The sequence below is a fragment of the Lycium barbarum genome, chromosome 9 (genome assembly GCF_019175385.1).
Source record: "Lycium barbarum isolate Lr01 chromosome 9, ASM1917538v2, whole genome shotgun sequence".
Taxonomy (NCBI): Eukaryota; Viridiplantae; Streptophyta; class Magnoliopsida; order Solanales; family Solanaceae; genus Lycium; species Lycium barbarum.
This window is the reverse complement of record NC_083345.1, coordinates 47,731,459-47,758,184: the sequence shown is the minus strand read 5'-3', so window position 1 is coordinate 47,758,184 and position 26,726 is coordinate 47,731,459. Positions and strand designations below refer to the sequence as shown.

The 26,726-nt window shown below is 38.7% G+C and overlaps 3 long non-coding RNA genes across 3 annotated transcripts; all 3 read right to left on the bottom strand.

The window, feature by feature from the left end:
• Window positions 1-6,937: 6,937 nt before the first annotated feature.
• On the bottom strand, window positions 6,938-9,291 carry LOC132610316 (uncharacterized). The gene is made up of 2 exons (XR_009571111.1): window positions 8,302-9,291; window positions 6,938-7,366 (listed from the first exon to the last, which is right to left on the bottom strand). It is a non-coding gene; the product is annotated as an uncharacterized LOC132610316 (long non-coding RNA).
• A 5,711-nt stretch (window positions 9,292-15,002) lies between these two features.
• On the bottom strand, window positions 15,003-17,204 carry LOC132612349 (uncharacterized). Its single transcript, XR_009571719.1, has 2 exons — window positions 16,215-17,204; window positions 15,003-15,279 (listed from the first exon to the last, which is right to left on the bottom strand). It is a non-coding gene; the product is annotated as an uncharacterized LOC132612349 (long non-coding RNA).
• A 5,711-nt stretch (window positions 17,205-22,915) lies between these two features.
• Window positions 22,916-25,117, bottom strand: LOC132612348 (uncharacterized). The gene is made up of 2 exons (XR_009571718.1): window positions 24,128-25,117; window positions 22,916-23,192 (listed from the first exon to the last, which is right to left on the bottom strand). It is a non-coding gene; the product is annotated as an uncharacterized LOC132612348 (long non-coding RNA).
• Between the last annotated feature and the right edge of the window lie 1,609 nt (window positions 25,118-26,726).

Here is a 26,726-nt window from a genome sequence, read left to right as displayed (position 1 = left end):
TCTTAATTCGATGCTTATGGGTTTATCTTGTAATCATGTTAAGGTGTTGACACGACCCGACTAGGGGCCGCGACGGGTACCCGAAGCTATCCACCGAGCACCGCTCATTCTGCTACTTATCATACTCGTTAAACGTTCATTCATCAATTCATACTCAAATCATAGGAAAATCGTTTTTCATTTGGAGACATAATTACCTGTATATACGTAAGCCCTTCGGCTATCAAATAATACACACATACATACGCTTATCAAAATTGTGAGACCATACTACCCACAAATACGTATCTACGAGCCTCTACTAGAATACTAGACGTATGGACGGGACGGGACCCTGTCGTGCCCAAAATATACATGTACATAAATTGGTAAATCAGTGACAACTCCGGAACAATGGAGTGCTTTCAAAACTCTGCTTATCGGCTTTTATAAATATGGGTCGCCTCCCTGTCTACCTGTGGGCATGAACACAGCGTTCAAAGAAAACGGACGTTAGTACGAATATTGTACTGAGTATGTAAGGCATGAATGAAATAAACATAATAGGGAATCATAAGACATAAGATGAAGACATTACCTGCGTAACTTTAAGGGAGGATACCTTTCATGCCTATATCATATATTATCACGGTACATGTACCATCATAGTTCATACATCGTCGTATCATACATATACATATATATATATATCATAACACCTCATTTGCTCATACACATTAAACGTTATCCGCATTCAGCTACGTAGTGGCTCGACATCACCTACATATTTTTCGGGCTTTTCATACTTACATCATATATATAATCATAGCATATACTACCTGGCCAACCAAGGCTTCAGGGTGATGTCTACCTGGCCTTACCAAGGCTCAGTGTTATGTCTACCTGGCCCTACCAAGGCTCAGTGTTATGTCTACCTGGCCCTACTAAGGCTCAGTGTTATGTCTACCTGGCCCTACCAAGGCTCAGTGTTATGTCTACCTGGCCCTACCAAGGCTCAGTGTTATCCATACTCAACTACACAGGTGTGCGCGTGATACATAAATATATACATTCTCTACCCGGCCTTATAAGCTCGGGGTTTCATAATAGTCATACATAAGCATATATATATATATATACATAAAAGCCCATAAATATCTTTAGCGTCATCATTATTATCATCGTCATCATTATCATTATCACTATCAACATCATCATCATTATCATCATCACTATCAACATCGTCATCATTATCATCACTTATGTCTCATAAACTTATCATAACCTTTCATGGAGCATACATTTGGATTTAAAGACAATCTATGAGAATCGCATCATATTCGTAGCATGAACTTCGAAATAATGTCGCATAATAAACTATAATCTCTAACTTAGGCTCATCATTACTACCATCGTATCTATGGCATATCTTTTTCCTTAATCGCATATGGAACCTCTTATGAACATAGACTCGTAACTTTTCGGAACATTGCTCATAGGACACATATTAGACCTTATAGACAACCTATAATAATATCGTGGTGATGTAAGGTCGAGAGCCCCCGATTCCATCTTGGAGCATTCATAAGCATTATGCCTCACCTTGAAGGAATTAGCATATAAGGTGAGTGTAGTCAATGAACAACATCAATGGATCGTAATATGGATCATTAGCCTTGTAGAACCATAATATTATAGGCCTTAGAATCTTTAGACTTTGACTCAACATCATCATTATCGTATTCGTAACATACCTCTTATCTTATCCCATATGGCTATTCATAAACATAGGCTCTTAGTTTTCCGGAAGGTAGGAAAGTCATGCAGAGGTAAGGAAATAATATCATAGGAATCATATAGGGATCATTAGCTTCGTAGGAATATCATATCATGAACTTTATGACTACTAGACTTAAATTCATCATCGGTATTGTCATGTTCATAACGTGTCTCTTTTCTTTATCTCATATGAAGTTCTTTATACTCGTAGATTCATAGTTCCCAATGTGTAGGAAAATCATAGAGAGATAGGGGGATTCATACCATAAGATTCATGCCTTAGAAAGAACGGACTAGCCTTACATACCTCTTTCGTTTAACAATTTCTATCGCTTGATTGTTCTCCTGCAATGCTCACGTTTCTACCTTCAAGAGAATTCGAATTCACATTAGCTAATTGATTATATGAACGTGCTTACTAAAGCTAGAGAAAATTGGGCAGCATTTCCTTTTTTATACGACTTCCTCTATATCATATATCGACTCCCAAACATCAATAAAAATTCACAATATCATAGACAACAATTGTCATCTATCTATTTTATCCGCAATTCATAATTTCACTCCAATTCACCCATAATCATGGTCATAGTATACTAGTACGTTTTCTCACATATAATGCTTATCCCATGTCCTTAATATCATTTATAACATAACTATATCACAACACATCAGTAATCATAACTCAATTCAACTTATCACTCAAAATGACACTATTCACCCCTTTCAAGGTGAGCCACATAATTAAACATACATTTCTATTCATCCGTCATACTAGTCCTATTGGACAACAACATCTTTTATATCACCATAGGCATCTATGCCACATCAATGTACATGAGCCGACAAGGCCAGCAAAATGATATACAAAAATGAATATAGGCCAACAAGGCCAGACATACCTAACCACATACACATGTCTGCGAGCCTCTAAGGAGAGTATAACATATCACATAAGCGGGACAGGACCCCGCTATGCCCATAATTATATACACAAAAGAATAAGTACCCAAAGCTATAGCTCCGAATGAAATAGAGCTCCGCTATGTAGTCCCTGAGAATGTGGCTATGGATCAAGTCTATCTCTCTGTGCACCTGCGGGCATGACGCAACGTCCACAAACAAAAGGACGTCAGTACGAAGAATGTACTGAGTATGTAAGGCATGATCAATATCAATGTAGAAACATAATAAGCAACATGAAAAATAGCACAGGATGGGAGATGGTAATATCATCGTCATAGGCACTTACTTGCCTTTCATAGGAACTTTCCATTTCTAATGCGTATTGTGTACATATATCCATATCCATATCCATAATCGTATCCGTTCCATATTTGTACTCGTATTCATATACATACCCTTATTCACATTCATATCGTATCATATCCGTATTCGTACTCGTATCTATATCATATACATAATCATATCATATACATAGCATTTACATAGCATACCCGACCATGCCGGATCGTTGTTTCATACATACTTGGCCAACCAAGGCTCAAGGTTACACATACCTGGCCCTACCAAGGCGTCAGGGTTACATCTACCTGGCCCTACCAAGGCATCAAGGCTATCCATACCATCTACAGAGGTGTGCGCGCGTTACATAATCATATACATACTTATTTACATATCCTGCCCGTCCTCATAAGCTCAGGGTTCCATAATAGTCATACATTGATACATATACATAATAGCTCATAAGCGTCTTTACTATTATAATTACTATCATCGTCATTATCGTTATCGTCATCGCTATTACCACTATAGTCATCTTCTATATCATTGTCGCTATTATCCTCATTCATCACATCTATCTTTATAGGCTTACTCGTCATACGAGGAACTTAGTACAATCGTAGCGTATCAAGAATCGTGAGCTTACAAGCTCGGAAAATCAAATCATTTGAAAGATATCATAGTCTTATAGAAGATGTAGACGTTTGGCCAAAGAACGATGCCTTATGAAATAAGGGTTAGCCTTACATACCTTTCCGTTCAACTATTTACCACTTGCATGTTCTCCTTCAACGCTCGCATTTCTACCTTCATTAAAGTCATACTATCATTAGAAATCGATAGCTAGCATATATGACTAAAACTAGAGAAAATCGGACAGCATCTCCTTCATTTATACGACATTCCCCCATAGCGTATATCAACTCCCAGACGTCAATGATACATTCACAATACTATAACGATAGTCATTATTCATCCACATTATCCATATTCTAGACTTACTTTCAATCATCCATATCCATGGCCACAACGTACAACGACGTCCATTCTCATACATTGCTCATCTCATGTCCTCAACATCATTTATAATACATTTACATCACAACACATCAAGAATCGTAACTCAATTCAAGCCATTTCTCAAAATGGCACTATTCCACATTTATGACCCATTTTTCTATACCCTTCTACAATCCAAGTATTTCAACTCTCAAATACTTTAAACAACATAGAAATATCATAAACCTTACCTTAGATGTCGTAGGAACAAGCCTTGGTTGATAATACTCCACATGAGCAAAAACCCTAGTTCATCTCCAATGAGATTTCTTGACTTGTATGATCTTTAATAGGTTTTCTTACACTTGATTCACTTGGTTTATGTTGTTGATCACTAATAATCCTTGAATTCTTGTGGAATAAATGTAGAGAGATGTTTTAGAGAGAAGGGGTGAAGTGTGGAAATGAAATAATAAACTTGGTCCCCTTTTTAATAACCCAAAATCTGATCTGGAATGAACAGTCGTCGAAAGTACAACAGTGGTCGTAAACTCAGTTTACGGTCCGTATTTCATTTTACGGTCCGTATTTCGTGGACGTATTTAAACATAACAGAACCAGAAAGTCAGGCTGAGACATGGTGATTTACGAACACAGTTTACGGGCCGTATTTCAGTTTACGGTATTTCAAGTCGTCTTTAACCATTCAAGCATTTGACAGAAAGTTGAAGTTTTGGAAGTTGAAATACGACATGGCAGTTTACGGCCCGTAAACTACTTTACGGTCCGTATTTCATTTTACGATCAACTGGCCAAAGTGCAAATCTTCAACTTTCCACATTTTCAGAACCTATAGTTAGTCATCATAGAGCATAACCTACGTCTTATTGCAATTTCCTTTGGAATCTTACTTAGGATCATCAAATGTCGTTCCTTTTTTATTAAAACGTCGTATACGCTATGCCCCTTGTTAGCCTATCCACTGTACGCTCGCGGGGAAATTTTCAAGGTGTAACACTCCTCTTGGCAACTTTCTTCTCTCACTTTGAATGTCTTTGAAATCTCATTTAGAATCATCGAATGTTATTCCTTACTCATCAAAAAATCGCATACGTCGTACCCTTCGTCAATCTATTCACTGTGCATGAACGGAAAATTTTCCAAGGTGTAACATTCTTCCCCCCTTGGGAACATTCGTCCTCGAATGTTAAATTATTCGGGATTGTACGAAAATTTCTCCATATATTTTCTGTTATATCCCGTATTTTGTACATTCGGATGTTTCAAGATAATCGCGATAAGTTAAGGGCAAGGCTATTATTTTCCTTCTGATTTTATTTTAATACACAAGTTGGTTATTAGTGGTATGGAAATATTGAGAAAGGCTAGGGGTAAAATGGGAAAAAATTTTAAAAAAAATGGTCATGAAAGCCATAAGTGGCCGTGTGGCTATGTGGGTCCCACCCATGGCTTGGCCAATTAACTCAAGCCATGAGTGGGGGCATGTGTACACCTTATATTTGTAGGAGCTGTATATATATATAGATGGTGATGACAACTACAAGACATATTCATCTTCATAACTCAAGAAACTTGGAGAAACTTCAAGAAAAAGAGGAGCCATATTCGGCCATGGCTAGTCAAATTTGAGGCAATAAAAGTTGATAAAAAAAAATAATTTTCTTCTAGTATTTCAACCAATTGGAAGGCCCTTATTAATGTGGAGTAGTTGTTGGAGCAAGCAAAGCATTCATTTGTGCAATTTGCAAACCCTAGCCAAGTTGAGTAGTTAAAGGGTAAAGGTAAGATTTAATCTCCTTTTCTATGTGTTAGGGATGATTTGTGAGTGTTGTAGTACGTAGAAATGGATGAAATTCATGAAATATGTGTGTGTAGGTTGTGGCCGAATAGGGGCTGTGTTGGTAAGATGTGATGAATTGATTTTATTTAGTATTTTTGGTTGTTGTTGTTGTGGATTCCATGATGAAAATGAAGGTTTGATGGCTTGAAATGAAGTTATAATCGTTGTGGGCTGTTGTAGAAGTTAATGTGCCATTAGTGTGGTTTCTTATGTTTGCATGAATGATGTTGTTAACGTGTGGTTGTTGGTATAATTCATGAACTTGGAAGCGAGGAATACGTTGTTGTTGTTCTTATTGAGTTTGGAAGATTGTAAGTTGGGTTGTTGTGGTTAACTTGAAGGTAAATGAAATGCTGTCGAATTATGTAGCAAGGGTTGCTAACGTTAGAATGCATTTTGAATTAATAGTTGAAGTTGTTAATGTGGTTGTTGGTATTGTTGTTGATGATTTGGCCGAGTTGAATTCTCGGGGTTGGTTGAATTTACAGGGGAAATGCTGCCCAAATTTTTGTAGGTAAATTGCTAGTTTGGAATCGGATTCCTAAATACCTATAGCTAATGTTTGCTATCTTCTGACGTTGTTGGAGATCTGGGGAAAGCCGAGACTTAAGTTCGGATTAGCCTAGGAAGCGGACAAGGTATGTAAGGCTTACCCTTTCTTTCTTTGGGCATGTCCTAGAGGTAAGTAAGATATGACACGCACCTTGGGGTAACTCTATTCTTTAATTCCAAGCTTATTTACGATTCTTATTCACTTCTTGACACGAGCATACTTAATATAGTCGAGCTTATTATATGATTGAATAACGAGCAAAGCATAAAGAGTTCCTGTTCCTAAAAGGGTTCTATAAGGATTAATGTCCCTAACTTTCATAGGCGGTCTCGGATTGCTTTGAAACGTTCATAGAGGTTTCTGTGAGGAATAATGTCACGACCCAGCCCCGTGGGCCGCGACTGATGCCCTACTTGGACACCCAAACGGACATACAAACTAAATCATCATTTTTAAACAGAGTTGAGAACGAATATTATCTTGGGCGATTGCGCGTACAAAACATTATATCAGAATCAGTAGAGGCGGCGGAATATACATCGCCGAACATATGCACATATATCAAAAAGCCGGCAAGGCTATCAAATATGTCAAAAGCCGACAAGGCTGTCAAATGGCACAACGGCCCAAAACGCATATACAAATGCACGCCGACAAGGCTGCCACAAACATATACAAAATGCACGCCGACGAGGCTGCCATAACGAATAGAGTCATGAAAACACATCCGTACAGAAGTAGGCAAACACACCCACAAATACGTCTACAGACCTCTAAACAGACAAACCGAATCATATGGCGGGACAGGGCCCCGCCGTGCCCCTGAACAAATACATATATACATGGCGAACGAATATATACCAAAATGTGTGCTCTGAAATGAGAAGAGCACTCCAAACAGCAGAAGAGGGTGTCCTAAATGGGTAGATCACCAAACTGTGCGTCTGTACCTGCGGGCATGAAACGCAGCCCCCGAAGAAAGGGGGTCAGTACGAAATATGTACTGAGTATGCAAAGCAGAATATACAGAAAGCAAATCTGAGACATAAACGAAATGGAAGTACCAAACATAAGTGCAAATCCAACATATCAAAATTTGCTTACTTTCAAAAATATGTAAGTAATGCATAGGGTACAGAAGAATATGGTCGCCCACCCGTCGATGGCGCCATAACACAGCATAACACCAGAAAGTTTCAAATCTCGGTATCCCCGTCACATATCACATCACAACATAACGCCATACACAGCATAACACCAAATATAGGTGGAACCCGACCCTCTTTTGCGAGTAGCTCGGTGAACCATAAACACAGCATAACTCCGGAGTATATCAAAATGCGCACGACAACAGAACCGGCCCGGAACTCGGCGAAAGGAATAACAGAATGCACGAGTAGAGTCGTGAGTAGTCATATGCATAAAATCATTATCATAAATTCAAACATAAGTAAAATGATCACATTTGAAATCGGAATAATAATCATACCAAATTCTTTCAAAGATTCTCTGAATTACATAAAGGAAAGTCGCGGGACCCACGGACGGGTATTTACCCAAGTCGGGCCCGCCTATGAAAAACATACGTATCATACATAATGCAAACTTTTATAAAAATATTGGAGTAATCCGAGCATTTATGTGAAATGTATGGCATTCAGAAATTTCGAAGTTCTTTAAAGAGAAACCTTTTTGCGCAAAGTTCGGAAAGCGATTATTTCAAATACATAAAGGTTCATATTTCATCAAATCATACATAAGAGTGCCAAGGAACATATATAGATCATATCATGCTCGGATTTCGGATTTGGAATTTCCTTAAGGCTCTAATCTAGCTTATGTAAAACTAAGACATGCCAAAAAGAAGGGAGGTTGCTTTACATACCTCGTACGCACTCCAAGATGGCCAATATAAAGTAAATTCCAATCTACGCCTCGGGCTCCCCAAGGTCTACAAATATGCCAACGAATATCCAATATTAAACATAGGCACTTAAGCCATTTATTCCAACTAACATTAAATTCTACAGAAAATTCGGCAGCATTTCCCCTATAAATAGGTCATCCCGAGAATTTAACTCGCTCAAAATCAACAACAACAACCACAATAACCAACCTAGCAACATCGATAATCAATTCGAAAGGCAAAATAATAATAGTAGCTCTCTTTTACACCATTCGACAACTTTCCAATTATTCAATTCAATGGCTTACTTTCAAGCCACAATATCGTTCGTACATTCGATTATTAACCCAAACCCATACTAACAACATTCAAGAACATTCTAAACAATTCACATAATTTTTCCAACAATCCACAATTTCTCCAAATTTTTGGCCGAAAACAGCCCCTACCCGTGAGCAGCCCACTGGGCACACTTCCGACTTTCAATTCATGTTTTGTATCACAATTCACAATATAACGATACCATTTTCATAAAATATACAAATTACATCAACGCACAATAACCCTCAAATCAGCCCGTACAATCTCAACATCAATCTTAAGTCATTAAATGCTCAATTCCAAACTAAAATTCGTAACGACGACACGAAAGCGCTTAAGCGATAATAATGCGATATTCGGCATAATCTATGACTCACATTCATTCACACTACACATATTCATATGTTAATGGTTCTCATATATAAGGATTGCATTAAATGCACAAAGTTCTCCAAATCAGTCCGCAACGCTTACTATATCAATTCGGGACATTTAACTCTCATTTCCAACATACAAATCATCACAACAACCATTACGACGCTAAGCGATATTAATTCATTCTTTGCTACCATTTGGAGGCTATATACACGGCTACACTACACATATACATGTATCGATGATTTTTATTCTCTTCTCCACTCTACGACAATCAATTATGCTACAAGCAATTAATTCATCAACCCAATACCACACCACACACATATACTTCACACGGTCAACACACCCAACACAAGACCCAACTTCAACATTCCATATTTCATGATTTTTATCCATTTTAGCATACTACAATATGCATACAACATTTATAACTCCAAAAACAAGATTAGAACTCACCTTTATTCTTCAATCCACCAATAGGCTAGGGTTTGTAAATGGGCAAAATGAGTGGTTGAATGACCCAAACAATACTTCCACGCTACTTAGGGACCTCCAAATAGTGGGTTTATACCAAAGAAATAATTTTAGAGAGGCAAAAATGGGACTTGATTTTTCTTGGTTGTGGCTGAGAACCATGGGGGAGTGGAGGCTCTCCAAGTCTTGTTATTTTTCTCTAAGTGTAGAAGTGGGAAATGAGAAAGATGACTTAGTCTTCTTTTTTTTTTTTGTATCCACAAATATCTCCCTTTGTTTATGGCCCACACATGTGTTGGACCAATTAAAATTGGCCACACAATGTGTGGGACCATTTCAAGTCCACACGGCCACCATGGCTTTTGGTGCAAGACTTTTAAATTCCATTTTTATGAATTGTGGTCCCAATTTTTCCTAAGTGTCCAATGCCATCAATTTCATATTCAACTTATGTCTCAAAATAAAATCAAATGGTCAAAAGTCCCGACGTCAAATCCCGGAATAGTCTTGGCCCTTAATTGTCATAGTTAATCCGGGTTGTCCCAATGTATAAAAATACGGTACGTAACATCCTCCCCCCCTTAGGAACATTCGTCCTCGAATGTTGGATTAATGCTACTAATCTTACTCAAATTCGGGGGAGTTTCTTTTATAGCCATCATATACAAATCGATCACAAATCAACATAATCAAACAAAGAATTTGGATTACCTGAAGGTGCCGAAAATAGGTGAGGATTTTGTTTTTCATCATCTGCTCCTCAGCCTTCCAGGTTAATTCCTCGCGGTTATTATTATTCTGCCACAGTACTTTAACAGAAGCCACATCTTTATTCCGCAACTTTCTTACCTGACGATCCAATATGGCTATAGGTTGCTCTTCATAAAATAGCTCCTCGGTGACCTGTATATCGTTTGTAGGAAAAATTCTGGAAGGGTCACCAATATATTTACGAAGCATAGGAACATGGGATACCGGGTGTACCGCTCCCAAATCAGCTGGCAAATCCAATTCATAGGCCACCTTGCCTATTTTGCGAACAATCTGATAAGGCCCAATATATCTCGGACTGAGCTTTCCTTTCTTGCCAAATCTCATAACGCCTTTCATAGGTGACTCTTTCAGAAATACCCAATCGCTAATCTGGAACTCTAACGGTCGACGTCGTTTATCAGCATAAGATTTCTGTCGACTCGGGGCCGCTAATAGTCGCTCTCGAATCAGTTTCACTTTATCGACTGCTTGCTGGATCACATCTGGACCAATTAACTGAATCTCACTCACGTCAAACCAACCAATCGGAGATCTGCTTTTCCTGCCATACAAAGCCTCATATGGTGCCATCTGAATACTGGAGTGATAACGATTTTTATTATAAATAAATTCACTTAGCGACAATGATCACCCCAACAACCTCTAAAATCAATAACACAGGCCCATAGCATATCTTCCGGTATCTGAATAGCACACTCGGCCTGTCCGTCGGACTGAGGATGAAATATTGTGCTATGACCCATCTGAGTCTCCAGTCATTCCTGGGACGATCTTCAGAAGTTAGCCGTAAACTGAGCACCTCAGTCGGTTATAATAGATATAGGAATCCCGTGAAGTCTTATTATCTCATTAATATACACTCTGTCATAACCTTCAGCCGAACAAGTAGTCCTGCCTGGAGAAAATGGGCTGATTTCATTAATCTATCAACAATACTCCGAATAGAATCGTATCCGCGTTGAGTGCGCGGTAAGCCTATAATGAAGTTCATGCGAATCGTTCCTCGTTCCCAAACTGAAGTTTCTAATTCCTGAAGCAACCTGTCCGGCCCTTGATACTCGATCTTGACTTACTGACAATTTGGGCATTGGCCAGCGAACTCTGCAGTGTCCCTTTTTCATACCATCCCATTAGCATAAATATTTTAGATCATGATACATTTTTGTGGATTCAGAATGAACAGAATGTCGAACATTAAGTGCTTCGCCCATAATTGATCATCACAGCCCTGCAACGTCAGGCACACATAATCTGCCTCCGTATAATAATATCCTTTTCAGACGAAATTTCAAACTAAGTCTTTTCTTTATCAAAGGTCGTATCTTTGTACTGTACAAGTATAGGATCCTCTTCTATAATCGACGATTCAGCAACTTCTCGAACAAAATCCCAATATCTCCAGAATCGACCAAACGGACTCTAAGGCTAGCTAACTGATAAATTTCCACGAACCAATTCTTTCTCATCAAACTGTACATCAGTCAAACTACCCATGGACTTATGGCTAAGTGCATTAGCTACCACATTGGCTTTTACGGGATGATATAGAATATCGACATCATAATCTTTCAATAATTCAAGCCATTTATGCCGCAGATTTAGCTCCCTTTTGCTTAAAAATGTACTGGGGCTCTTATGGTCCGTATAAATACCAGCGTAGACCCCATGTAAGTAATGCCGCCACATTCTCAAAACATGAATCGCCGCGGATAATTCCAAATTATGTATGGGATAATTTCCTTCGTGCGATTTGAACTGCCGGGGAGCTTAGGCCATAACTTGACTGTGCTGCACTAATTCATAATCTATCCCAATACCAAAAGCACCATAATAAGTAACATACCCGGCTGGCCCTTCGGGAAGAGCTAGACTGGAGTTGAAATTAATTTTTCCTCCAGTACTGGAAACTGCATTCAGACGTACCGGTTCACTGAAATTTCACGGTCTTCTGAGTTAACTTCGTTAATAGTGCCGTAATAGAAGCAAAGTCCTTCACCACTTTTCTGTAATACCTGGCTAATCCCCAAAAACCGCGTATTTCGGTCTATGTCGAAGACCTAGGCCAACTTTTGATCGCTTCAATCTTCTGTGTGTCAATTGTTTCTATTTCTACTTATTTTACTTCACTTTCCTCCGCTCCCCCTCTTTTGGGGTTGTGCTTATACCGTATCCATGTTTTTCCTTTATAATCTATAACTTGATTACCTTCGTACGAGATATTAACAAAATTACGAAGTGATGAAATTCTCATTCATAAAGTACAAATCTTATCTAATAGCTGGCACTCGAATAATTTAATTAATATAGCAATTTATCCTTTAATAATCATATCCTTCCTTCATACCCGTTCCTTATCCGTCGTTCTATTTTCTCGATAGTCAAATTACTTAATATTCGCATGATTCATCATTTCATGCCATAGGGTTTTTTTTCTTTTGCCCTGCATTATTACATTCCAGATCGTTTTTCGCAAGTAATTTCGTGCTTTGCCCGTCGTCTCTTTTAGAAGCTCTGCTTAATTACGTTTCTTACGGTTCACTTTTGCTAACACTTTGATCTCTTTACCTTCCACTCAATTATTCTCTTTTCCTTCCAAAATATCGTCGTATTAGCATCTTCCAATCTCAACCCATAGCAAAACCAATATCTGTTTATCTCGTAACATCTGTATCATACCTTTCACTTTGTCTCATAAATTCTATTCTGTTAATGTCACCCATATATTATAACGCTGACTATTAAGGTTCACTAAGCGATCGACATAGTCATAAATGGGGAGTCCTATACATACATATATATATATATATATATATATATATATATATCACTAGCATTTCTTTTACAAAGCGTCTTCAATCATCTGTTCAAACTCATTCTAATTCTGGAGCTGCGTTGCTCTTTCTCCCTTTTTCACTAATCTAATCCGTCTCAGCCCACGCGGCCTTTATAAAGTTTCTAATCACTCCACATACTCTAATTTCCTTTTTGGTTACTCCAAATTTCCTATTTGTCTCTTATGTCCATATTTGCAAAATATTTTGTACATTTCCCAGGGGGTCACCCATCCCAGAATTGCTCTGGCCCTGGCACGCTTAACCTTACAACTTTAATGCATTTAGACACGTTGAGGCCGGTATAATTGCATCAATTTACCTGCACGACTTTTATCATGTAATTTAAGGCAAATCGGGGTCTTAACAACTTTCAAAACGTTCTCGTAGCGGGTCCCACCCCGATCTAGAGAGAATTCTTTTACTTTTCTGACTATATAGTCACCGTGTCGCCTCCTGTAAATCCTCAATATTTTTCTCCTCATGGATATACATATATAATTTTAAACAGCCCACAAATTTAAGTTTTTATTCCACAAATTCCATCTCCAATTAGTCGATGAAGGCTGATAAAATATTACTGTAAGGCATTCTCCAACCACCAGCAAAAGAACACTAAAATCCGACGAACATCGCGAAATCCGTTGGTACTTAATTCACATAATTACCTCCATATTTATACTTATGTATATATATATATTTTTTTTTTGAGTCGTAAGTGAATCATTCAATTCCCAACTGCCTGTTATACATTTAGTATTCTTCAAATGAATCGAAACTTAATCGTTGGACATTTTTGCCTTTCACATAAGCTTTTCTGAAGCAACATGTGGTTGGAACATATTCTGATTCATTTAGATAAATTACGAATTTGCTACTCATATATGCTTTCTCGGAATAAAATTTCCCAATCAAGGATAATGCTTCTTACGAATGCCATGGAGGGTACCTCTTAACTTTAATCCAACATAACAGATTCACCCTATCGGTATCGACTTTCAAAACATGTTAAGAACTTATATCTCATTTTCTCTCTTTATATTTCTGGCAAAATTTGGGCAGAGGTTCCTCTGTATTTCTTACTATCCCAAAACCTGTACACAGGAAATACCGACCATGCCTCACAGGGCCAACACATATACGTATTTATATATCATATCGTAGCCACACAGGGCTAACAATTGCAAACAAAAGTACACAGATGTCGAGACTTACCTCACGTGCCCAACTCAAACGGCACCAGTGACATCTTCCTGTTTATTTTTCTTTTCAATCTTCAACTTTATATTTCCGTCATACTTCAAATAGCTTCCCCGACATACATCTTTCATACCATTTCTTACCTGTGTACGGTATAGCTTCCAATATCATCGGTCACTTTCTTACGTCGATACCGTCCTCAGCTGAAATTAAAGGTTAGCAGAAAAAGATTCATTTCCTACGGCTGGCTCTATCGCACGATCTAAGATTCAAAGAAAGGAAACATCCTAAATGCCCTGTAGCCTCCTGTTTATCGATGTGGTGCACAACACACTGATAAACAAGACTCTACTAGGCACGGCCTGTAGACATCCCAAGGACAAACCGCTCTGATACCACTTCTGTCACGACCCAGCCCCGTGGGCCGCGACTGATGCCCTACTTGGACACCCAAACGGACATACAAACTAAATCATCATTTTTAAACAGAGTTGAGAACGAATATTATCTTGCGCGATTGCGCGTACAAAACATTATATCAGAATCAGTAGAGGCGGCGGAATATACATCGCCGAACATATGCACATATATCAAAAAGCCGGCAAGGCTATCAAATATGTCAAAAGCTGACAAGGCTGTCAAATGGCACAACGGCCCAAAACGCATATACAAATGCACGCCGACAAGGCTGCCACAAACATATACAAAATGCACGCCGACGAGGCTGCCATAACGAATAGAGTCATGCAAACACATCCGTACAGAAGTAGGCAAACACACCCACAAATACGTCTACAGACCTCTAAACAGACAAACCGAATCATATGGCGGGACAGGGCCCCGCCGTGCCCCTGAACAAATACATATATACATGGCGAACGAATATATACCAAAATGTGTGCTCTGAAATGAGAAGAGCACTCCAAACAGCAGAAGAGGGTGTCCTAAATGGGTAGATCACCAAACTGTGCGTCTGTACCTGCGGGCATGAAACGCAGCCCCCGAAGAAAGGGGGTCAGTACGAAATATGTACTGAGTATGCAAAGCAGAATATACAGAAAGCAAATCTGAGACATAAACGAAATGGAAGTACCAAACATAAGTGCAAATCCAACATATCAAAATTTGCTTACTTTCAAAAATATGTAAGTAATGCATAGGGTACAGAAGAATATGGTCGCCCACCCGTCGATGGCGCCATAACACAGCATAACACCAGAAAGTTTCAAATCTCCGTATCCCCGTCACATATCACATCACAACATAACGCCATACACAACATAACACCAAATATAGGTGGAACCCGACCCTCTTTTGCGAGTAGCTCGGTGAACCATAAACACAGCATAACTCCGGAGTATATCAAAATGCGCACGACAACAGAACCGGCCCGGGACTCGGCGAAAGGAATAACAGAATGCACGAGTAGAGTCGTGAGTAGTCATATGCATAAAATCATTATCATAAATTCAAACATAAGTAAAATGATCACATTTGAAATCGGAATAATAATCATACCAAATTCTTTCAAAGATTCTCTGAATTACATAAAGGAAAGTCGCGGGACCCACGGACGGGTATTTACCCAAGTCGGGCCCGCCTATGAAAAACATACGTATCATACATAATGCAAACTTTTATAAAAATATTGGAGTAATCCGAGCATTTATGTGAAATGTATGGCATTCAGAAATTTCGAAGTTCTTTAAAGAGAAACCTTTTTGCGCAAAGTTCGGAAAGCGATTATTTCAAATACATAAAGGTTCATATTTCATCAAATCATACATAAGAGTGCCAAGGAACATATATAGATCATATCATGCTCGGATTTCGGATTTGGAATTTCCTTAAGGCTCTAATCTAGCTTATGTAAAACTAAGACATGCCAAAAAGAAGGGAGGTTGCTTTACATACCTCGTACGCACTCCAAGATGGCCAATATAAAGTAAATTCCAATCTACGCCTCGGGCTCCCCAAGGTCTACAAATATGCCAACGAATATCCAATATTAAACATAGGCACTTAAGCCATTTATTCCAACTAACATTAAATTCTACAGAAAATTCGGCAGCATTTCCCCTATAAATAGGTCATCCCGAGAATTTAACTCGCTCAAAATCAACAACAACAACCACAATAACCAACCTAGCAACATCGATAATCAATTCGAAAGGCAAAATAATAATAGTAGCTCTCTTTTACACCATTCGACAACTTTCCAATTATTCAATTCAATGGCTTACTTTCAAGCCACAATATCGTTCGTACATTCGATTATTAACCCAAACCCATACTAACAACATTCAAGAACATTCTAAACAATTCACATAATTTTTCCAACAATCCACAATTTCTCCAAATTTTTGGCCGAAAACAGCCCCTACCCGTGAGCAGCCCACTGGGCACACTTCCGACTTTCAATTCATGTTTTGTATCACAATTCACAATATAACGATACCATTTTCATAAAATATACAAATTACATCAACGCACAATAACCCTCAAATCAGCCCGTACAATCTCAACATCAATCTTAAGTCATTAAATGCTCAATTCCAAACTAAAATTCGTAACGACGACACGAAAGCGCTTAAGCGATAATAATGCGATATTCGGCATAATCTATGACTCACATTCATTCACACTACACATATTCATATGTTAATGGTTCTCATATATAAGGATTGCATTAAATGCACAAAGTTCTCCAAATCAGTCCGCAACGCTTACTATATCAATTCGGGACATTTAACTCTCATTTCCAACATACAAATCATCACAACAACCATTACGACGCTAAGCGATATTAATTCATTCTTTGCTACCATTTGGAGGCTATATACACGGCTACACTACACATATACATGTATCGATGATTTTTATTCTCTTCTCCACTCTACGACAATCAATTATGCTACAAGCAATTAATTCATCAACCCAATACCACACCACACACATATACTTCACACGGTCAACACACCCAACACAAGACCCAACTTCAACATTCCATATTTCATGATTTTTATCCATTTTAGCATACTACAATATGCATACAACATTTATAACTCCAAAAACAAGATTAGAACTCACCTTTATTCTTCAATCCACCAATAGGCTAGGGTTTGTAAATGGGCAAAATGAGTGGTTGAATGACCCAAACAATACTTCCACGCTACTTAGGGACCTCCAAATAGTGGGTTTATACCAAAGAAATAATTTTAGAGAGGCAAAAATGGGACTTGATTTTTCTTGGTTGTGGCTGAGAACCATGGGGGAGTGGAGGCTCTCCAAGTCTTGTTATTTTTCTCTAAGTGTAGAAGTGGGAAATGAGAAAGATGACTTAGTCTTCTTTTTTTTTTTTGTATCCACAAATATCTCCCTTTGTTTATGGCCCACACATGTGTTGGACCAATTAAAATTGGCCACACAATGTGTGGGACCATTTCAAGTCCACACGGCCACCATGGCTTTTGGTGCAAGACTTTTAAATTCCATTTTTATGAATTGTGGTCCCAATTTTTCCTAAGTGTCCAATGCCATCAATTTCATATTCAACTTATGTCTCAAAATAAAATCAAATGGTCAAAAGTCCCGACGTCAAATCCCGGAATAGTCTTGGCCCTTAATTGTCATAGTTAATCCGGGTTGTCCCAATGTATAAAAATACGGTACGTAACATCCTCCCCCCCTTAGGAACATTCGTCCTCGAATGTTGGATTAATGCTACTAATCTTACTCAAATTCGGGGGAGTTTCTTTTATAGCCATCATATACAAATCGATCACAAATCAACATAATCAAACAAAGAATTTGGATTACCTGAAGGTGCCGAAAATAGGTGAGGATTTTTTTTTCATCATCTGCTCCTCAGCCTTCCAGGTTAATTCCTCGCGGTTATTATTATTCTGCCACAGTACTTTAACAGAAGCCACATCTTTATTCCGCAACTTTCTTACCTGACGATCCAATATGGCTATAGGTTGCTCTTCATAAAATAGCTCCTCGGTGACCTGTATATCGTTTGTAGGAAAAATTCTGGAAGGGTCACCAATATATTTACGAAGCATAGGAACATGGGATACCGGGTGTACCGCTCCCAAATCAGCTGGCAAATCCAATTCATAGGCCACCTTGCCTATTTTGCGAACAATCTGATAAGGCCCAATATATCTCGGACTGAGCTTTCCTTTCTTGCCAAATCTCATAACGCCTTTCATAGGTGACTCTTTCAGAAATACCCAATCGCTAATCTGGAACTCTAACGGTCGACGTCGTTTATCAGCATAAGATTTCTGTCGACTCGGGGCCGCTAATAGTCGCTCTCGAATCAGTTTCACTTTATCGACTGCTTGCTGGATCACATCTGGACCAATTAACTGAATCTCACTCACGTCAAACCAACCAATCGGAGATCTGCTTTTCCTGCCATACAAAGCCTCATATGGTGCCATCTGAATACTGGAGTGATAACGATTTTTATTATAAATAAATTCACTTAGCGACAATGATCACCCCAACAACCTCTAAAATCAATAACACAGGCCCATAGCATATCTTCCGGTATCTGAATAGCACACTCGGCCTGTCCGTCGGACTGAGGATGAAATATTGTGCTATGACCCATCTGAGTCTCCAGTCCTTCCTGGGACGATCTTCAGAAGTTAGCCGTAAACTGAGCACCTCAGTCGGTTATAATAGATATAGGAATCCCGTGAAGTCTTATTATCTCATTAATATACACTCTGTCATAACCTTCAGCCGAACAAGTAGTCCTGCCTGGAGAAAATGGGCTGATTTCATTAATCTATCAACAATACTCCGAATAGAATCGTATCCGCGTTGAGTGCGCGGTAAGCCTATAATGAAGTTCATGCGAATCGTTCCTCGTTCCCAAACTGAAGTTTCTAATTCCTGAAGCAACCTGTCCGGCCCTTGATACTCGATCTTGACTTACTGACAATTTGGGCATTGGCCAGCGAACTCTGCAGTGTCCCTTTTTCATACCATCCCATCAGCATAAATATTTTAGATCATGATACATTTTTGTGGATTCAGAATGAACAGAATGTCGAACATTAAGTGCTTCGCCCATAATTGATCATCACAGCCCTGCAACGTCAGGCACACATAATCTGCCTCCGTATAATAATATCCTTTTCAGACGAAATTTCAAACTAAGTCTTTTCTTTATCAAAGGTCGTATCTTTGTACTGTACAAGTATAGGATCCTCTTCTATAATCGACGATTCAGCAACTTCTCGAACAAAATCCCAATATCTCCAGAATCGACCAAACGGACTCTAAGGCTAGCTAACTGATAAATTTCCACGAACCAATTCTTTCTCATCAAACTGTACATCAGTCAAACTACCCATGGACTTATGGCTAAGTGCATTAGCTACCACATTGGCTTTTACGGGATGATATAGAATATCGACATCATAATCTTTCAATAATTCAAGCCATTTATGCCGCAGATTTAGCTCCCTTTTGCTTAAAAATGTACTGGGGCTCTTATGGTCCGTATAAATACCAGCGTAGACCCCATGTAAGTAATGCCGCCACATTCTCAAAACATGAATCGCCGCGGATAATTCCAAATTATGTATGGGATAATTTCCTTCGTGCGATTTGAACTGCCGGGGAGCTTAGGCCATAACTTGACTGTGCTGCACTAATTCATAATCTATCCCAATACCAAAAGCACCATAATAAGTAACATACCCGGCTGGCCCTTCGGGAAGAGCTAGACTGGAGTTGAAATTAATTTTTCCTCCAGTACTGGAAACTGCATTCAGACGTACCGGTTCACTGAAATTTCACGGTCTTCTGAGTTAACTTCGTTAATAGTGCCGTAATAGAAGCAAAGTCCTTCACCACTTTTCTGTAATACCTGGCTAATCCCCAAAAACCGCGTATTTCGGTCTATGTCGAAGACCTAGGCCAACTTTTGATCGCTTCAATCTTCTGTGTGTCAATTGTTTCTATTTCTACTTATTTTACTTCACTTTCCTCCGCTCCCCCTCTTTTGGGGTTGTGCTTATACCGTATCCATGTTTTTCCTTTATAATCTATAACTTGATTACCTTCGTACGAGATATTAACAAAATTACGAAGTGATGAAATTCTCATTCATAAAGTACAAATCTTATCTAATAGCTGGCACTCGAATAATTTAATTAATATAGCAATTTATCCTTTAATAATCATATCCTTCCTTCATACCCGTTCCTTATCCGTCGTTCTATTTTCTCGATAGTCAAATTACTTAATATTCGCATGATTCATCATTTCATGCCATAGGGTTTTTTTTCTTTTGCCCTGCATTATTACATTCCAGATCGTTTTTCGCAAGTAATTTCGTGCTTTGCCCGTCGTCTCTTTTAGAAGCTCTGCTTAATTACGTTTCTTACGGTTCACTTTTGCTAACACTTTGATCTCTTTACCTTCCACTCAATTATTCTCTTTTCCTTCCAAAATATCGTCGTATTAGCATCTTCCAATCTCAACCCATAGCAAAACCAATATCTGTTTATCTCGTAACATCTGTATCATACCTTTCACTTTGTCTCATAAATTCTATTCTGTTAATGTCACCCATATATTATAACGCTGACTATTAAGGTTCACTAAGCGATCGACATAGTCATAAATGGGGAGTCCTATACATACATATATATATATATATATATATATATATATATATATCACTAGCATTTCTTTTACAAAGCGTCTTCAATCATCTGTTCAAACTCATTCTAATTCTGGAGCTGCGTTGCTCTTTCTCCCTTTTTCACTAATCTAATCCGTCTCAGCCCACGCGACCTTTATAAAGTTTCTAATCACTCCACATACTCTAATTTCCTTTTTGGTTACTCCAAATTTCCTATTTGTCTCTTATGTCCATATTTGCAAAATATTTTGTACATTTCCCAGGGGGTCACCCATCCCAGAATTGCTCTGGCCCTGGCACGCTTAACCTTACAACTTTAATGCATTTAGACACGTTGAGGCCGGTATAATTGCATCAATTTCCCTGCACGACTTTTATCATGTAATTTAAGGCAAATCGGGGTCTTAACAACTTTCAAAACGTTCTCGTAGCGGGTCCCACCCCGATCTAGAGAGAATTCTTTTACTTTTCTGACTATATAGTCACCGTGTCGCCTCCTGTAAATCCTCAATATTTTTCTCCTCGTGGATATACATATATAATTTTAAACAGCCCACAAATTTAAGTTTTTATTCCACAAATTCCATCTCCAATTAGTCGATGAAGGCTGATAAAATATTACTGTAAGGCATTCTCCAACCACCAGCAAAAGAACACTAAAATCCGACGAACATCGCGAAATCCGTTGGTACTTAATTCACATAATTACCTCCATATTTATACATATGTATATATATATATATTTTTTTGAGTCGTAAGTGAATCATTCAATTCCCAACTGCCTGTTATACATTTAGTATTCTTCAAATGAATCGAAACTTAATCGTTGGACATTTTTGCCTTTCACATAAGCTTTTCTGAAGCAACATGTGGTTGGAACATATTCTGATTCATTTAGATAAATTACGAATTTGCTACTCATATATGCTTTCTCGGAATAAAATTTCCCAATCAAGGATAATGCTTCTTACGAATGCCATGGAGGGTACCTCTTAACTTTAATCCAACATAACAGATTCACCCTATCGGTATCGACTTTCAAAACATGTTAAGAACTTATATCTCATTTTCTCTCTTTATATTTCTGGCAAAATTTGGGCAGAGGTTCCTCTGTATTTCTTACTATCCCAAAACCTGTACACAGGAAATACCGACCATGCCTCACAGGGCCAACACATATACGTATTTATATATCATATCGTAGCCACACAGGGCTAACAATTGCAAACAAAAGTACACAGATGTCGAGACTTACCTCACGTGCCCAACTCAAACGGCACCAGTGACATCTTCCTGTTTATTTTTCTTTTCAATCTTCAACTTTATATTTCCGTCATACTTCAAATAGCTTCCCCGACATACATCTTTCATACCATTTCTTACCTGTGTACGGTATAGCTTCCAATATCATCGGTCACTTTCTTACGTCGATACCGTCCTCAGCTGAAATTAAAGGTTAGCAGAAAAAGATTCATTTCCTACGGCTGGCTCTATCGCACGATCTAAGATTCAAAGAAAGGAAACATCCTAAATGCCCTGTAGCCTCCTGTTTATCGATGTGGTGCACAACACACTGATAAACAAGACTCTACTAGGCACGGCCTGTAGACATCCCAAGGACAAACCGCTCTGATACCACTTCTGTCACGACCCAGCCCCGTGGGCCGCGACTGATGCCCTACTTGGACACCCAAACGGACATACAAACTAAATCATCATTTTTAAACAGAGTTGAGAACGAATATTATCTTGCGCGATTGCGCGTACAAAACATTATATCAGAATCAGTAGAGGCGGCGGAATATACATCGCCGAACATATGCACATATATCAAAAAGCCGGCAAGGCTATCAAATATGTCAAAAGCTGACAAGGCTGTCAAATGGCACAACGGCCCAAAACGCATATACAAATGCACGCCGACAAGGCTGCCACAAACATATACAAAATGCACGCCGACGAGGCTGCCATAACGAATAGAGTCATGCAAACACATCCGTACAGAAGTAGGCAAACACACCCACAAATACGTCTACAGACCTCTAAACAGACAAACCGAATCATATGGCGGGACAGGGCCCCGCCGTGCCCCTGAACAAATACATATATACATGGCGAACGAATATATACCAAAATGTGTGCTCTGAAATGAGAAGAGCACTCCAAACAGCAGAAGAGGGTGTCCTAAATGGGTAGATCACCAAACTGTGCGTCTGTACCTGCGGGCATGAAACGCAGCCCCCGAAGAAAGGGGGTCAGTACGAAATATGTACTGAGTATGCAAAGCAGAATATACAGAAAGCAAATCTGAGACATAAACGAAATGGAAGTACCAAACATAAGTGCAAATCCAACATATCAAAATTTGCTTACTTTCAAAAATATGTAAGTAATGCATAGGGTACAGAAGAATATGGTCGCCCACCCGTCGATGGCGCCATAACACAGCATAACACCAGAAAGTTTCAAATCTCCGTATCCCCGTCACATATCACATCACAACATAACGCCATACACAACATAACACCAAATATAGGTGGAACCCGACCCTCTTTTGCGAGTAGCTCGGTGAACCATAAACACAGCATAACTCCGGAGTATATCAAAATGCGCACGACAACAGAACCGGCCCGGGACTCGGCGAAAGGAATAACAGAATGCACGAGTAGAGTCGTGAGTAGTCATATGCATAAAATCATTATCATAAATTCAAACATAAGTAAAATGATCACATTTGAAATCGGAATAATAATCATACCAAATTCTTTCAAAGATTCTCTGAATTACATAAAGGAAAGTCGCGGGACCCACGGACGGGTATTTACCCAAGTCGGGCCCGCCTATGAAAAACATACGTATCATACATAATGCAAACTTTTATAAAAATATTGGAGTAATCCGAGCATTTATGTGAAATGTATGGCATTCAGAAATTTCGAAGTTCTTTAAAGAGAAACCTTTTTGCGCAAAGTTCGGAAAGCGATTATTTCAAATACATAAAGGTTCATATTTCATCAAATCATACATAAGAGTGCCAAGGAACATATATAGATCATATCATGCTCGGATTTCGGATTTGGAATTTCCTTAAGGCTCTAATCTAGCTTATGTAAAACTAAGACATGCCAAAAAGAAGGGAGGTTGCTTTACATACCTCGTACGCACTCCAAGATGGCCAATATAAAGTAAATTCCAATCTACGCCTCGGGCTCCCCAAGGTCTACAAATATGCCAACGAATATCCAATATTAAACATAGGCACTTAAGCCATTTATTCCAACTAACATTAAATTCTACAGAAAATTCGGCAGCATTTCCCCTATAAATAGGTCATCCCGAGAATTTAACTCGCTCAAAATCAACAACAACAACCACAATAACCAACCTAGCAACATCGATAATCAATTCGAAAGGCAAAATAATAATAGTAGCTCTCTTTTACACCATTCGACAACTTTCCAATTATTCAATTCAATGGCTTACTTTCAAGCCACAATATCGTTCGTACATTCGATTATTAACCCAAACCCATACTAACAACATTCAAGAACATTCTAAACAATTCACATAATTTTTCCAACAATCCACAATTTCTCCAAATTTTTGGCCGAAAACAGCCCCTACCCGTGAGCAGCCCACTGGGCACACTTCCGACTTTCAATTCATGTTTTGTATCACAATTCACAATATAACGATACCATTTTCATAAAATATACAAATTACATCAACGCACAATAACCCTCAAATCAGCCCGTACAATCTCAACATCAATCTTAAGTCATTAAATGCTCAATTCCAAACTAAAATTCGTAACGACGACACGAAAGCGCTTAAGCGATAATAATGCGATATTCGGCATAATCTATGACTCACATTCATTCACACTACACATATTCATATGTTAATGGTTCTCATATATAAGGATTGCATTAAATGCACAAAGTTCTCCAAATCAGTCCGCAACGCTTACTATATCAATTCGGGACATTTAACTCTCATTTCCAACATACAAATCATCACAACAACCATTACGACGCTAAGCGATATTAATTCATTCTTTGCTACCATTTGGAGGCTATATACACGGCTACACTACACATATACATGTATCGATGATTTTTATTCTCTTCTCCACTCTACGACAATCAATTATGCTACAAGCAATTAATTCATCAACCCAATACCACACCACACACATATACTTCACACGGTCAACACACCCAACACAAGACCCAACTTCAACATTCCATATTTCATGATTTTTATCCATTTTAGCATACTACAATATGCATACAACATTTATAACTCCAAAAACAAGATTAGAACTCACCTTTATTCTTCAATCCACCAATAGGCTAGGGTTTGTAAATGGGCAAAATGAGTGGTTGAATGACCCAAACAATACTTCCACGCTACTTAGGGACCTCCAAATAGTGGGTTTATACCAAAGAAATAATTTTAGAGAGGCAAAAATGGGACTTGATTTTTCTTGGTTGTGGCTGAGAACCATGGGGGAGTGGAGGCTCTCCAAGTCTTGTTATTTTTCTCTAAGTGTAGAAGTGGGAAATGAGAAAGATGACTTAGTCTTCTTTTTTTTTTTTGTATCCACAAATATCTCCCTTTGTTTATGGCCCACACATGTGTTGGACCAATTAAAATTGGCCACACAATGTGTGGGACCATTTCAAGTCCACACGGCCACCATGGCTTTTGGTGCAAGACTTTTAAATTCCATTTTTATGAATTGTGGTCCCAATTTTTCCTAAGTGTCCAATGCCATCAATTTCATATTCAACTTATGTCTCAAAATAAAATCAAATGGTCAAAAGTCCCGACGTCAAATCCCGGAATAGTCTTGGCCCTTAATTGTCATAGTTAATCCGGGTTGTCCCAATGTATAAAAATACGGTACGTAACATCCTCCCCCCCTTAGGAACATTCGTCCTCGAATGTTGGATTAATGCTACTAATCTTACTCAAATTCGGGGGAGTTTCTTTTATAGCCATCATATACAAATCGATCACAAATCAACATAATCAAACAAAGAATTTGGATTACCTGAAGGTGCCGAAAATAGGTGAGGATTTTTTTTTCATCATCTGCTCCTCAGCCTTCCAGGTTAATTCCTCGCGGTTATTATTATTCTGCCACAGTACTTTAACAGAAGCCACATCTTTATTCCGCAACTTTCTTACCTGACGATCCAATATGGCTATAGGTTGCTCTTCATAAAATAGCTCCTCGGTGACCTGTATATCGTTTGTAGGAAAAATTCTGGAAGGGTCACCAATATATTTACGAAGCATAGGAACATGGGATACCGGGTGTACCGCTCCCAAATCAGCTGGCAAATCCAATTCATAGGCCACCTTGCCTATTTTGCGAACAATCTGATAAGGCCCAATATATCTCGGACTGAGCTTTCCTTTCTTGCCAAATCTCATAACGCCTTTCATAGGTGACTCTTTCAGAAATACCCAATCGCTAATCTGGAACTCTAACGGTCGACGTCGTTTATCAGCATAAGATTTCTGTCGACTCGGGGCCGCTAATAGTCGCTCTCGAATCAGTTTCACTTTATCGACTGCTTGCTGGATCACATCTGGACCAATTAACTGAATCTCACTCACGTCAAACCAACCAATCGGAGATCTGCTTTTCCTGCCATACAAAGCCTCATATGGTGCCATCTGAATACTGGAGTGATAACGATTTTTATTATAAATAAATTCACTTAGCGACAATGATCACC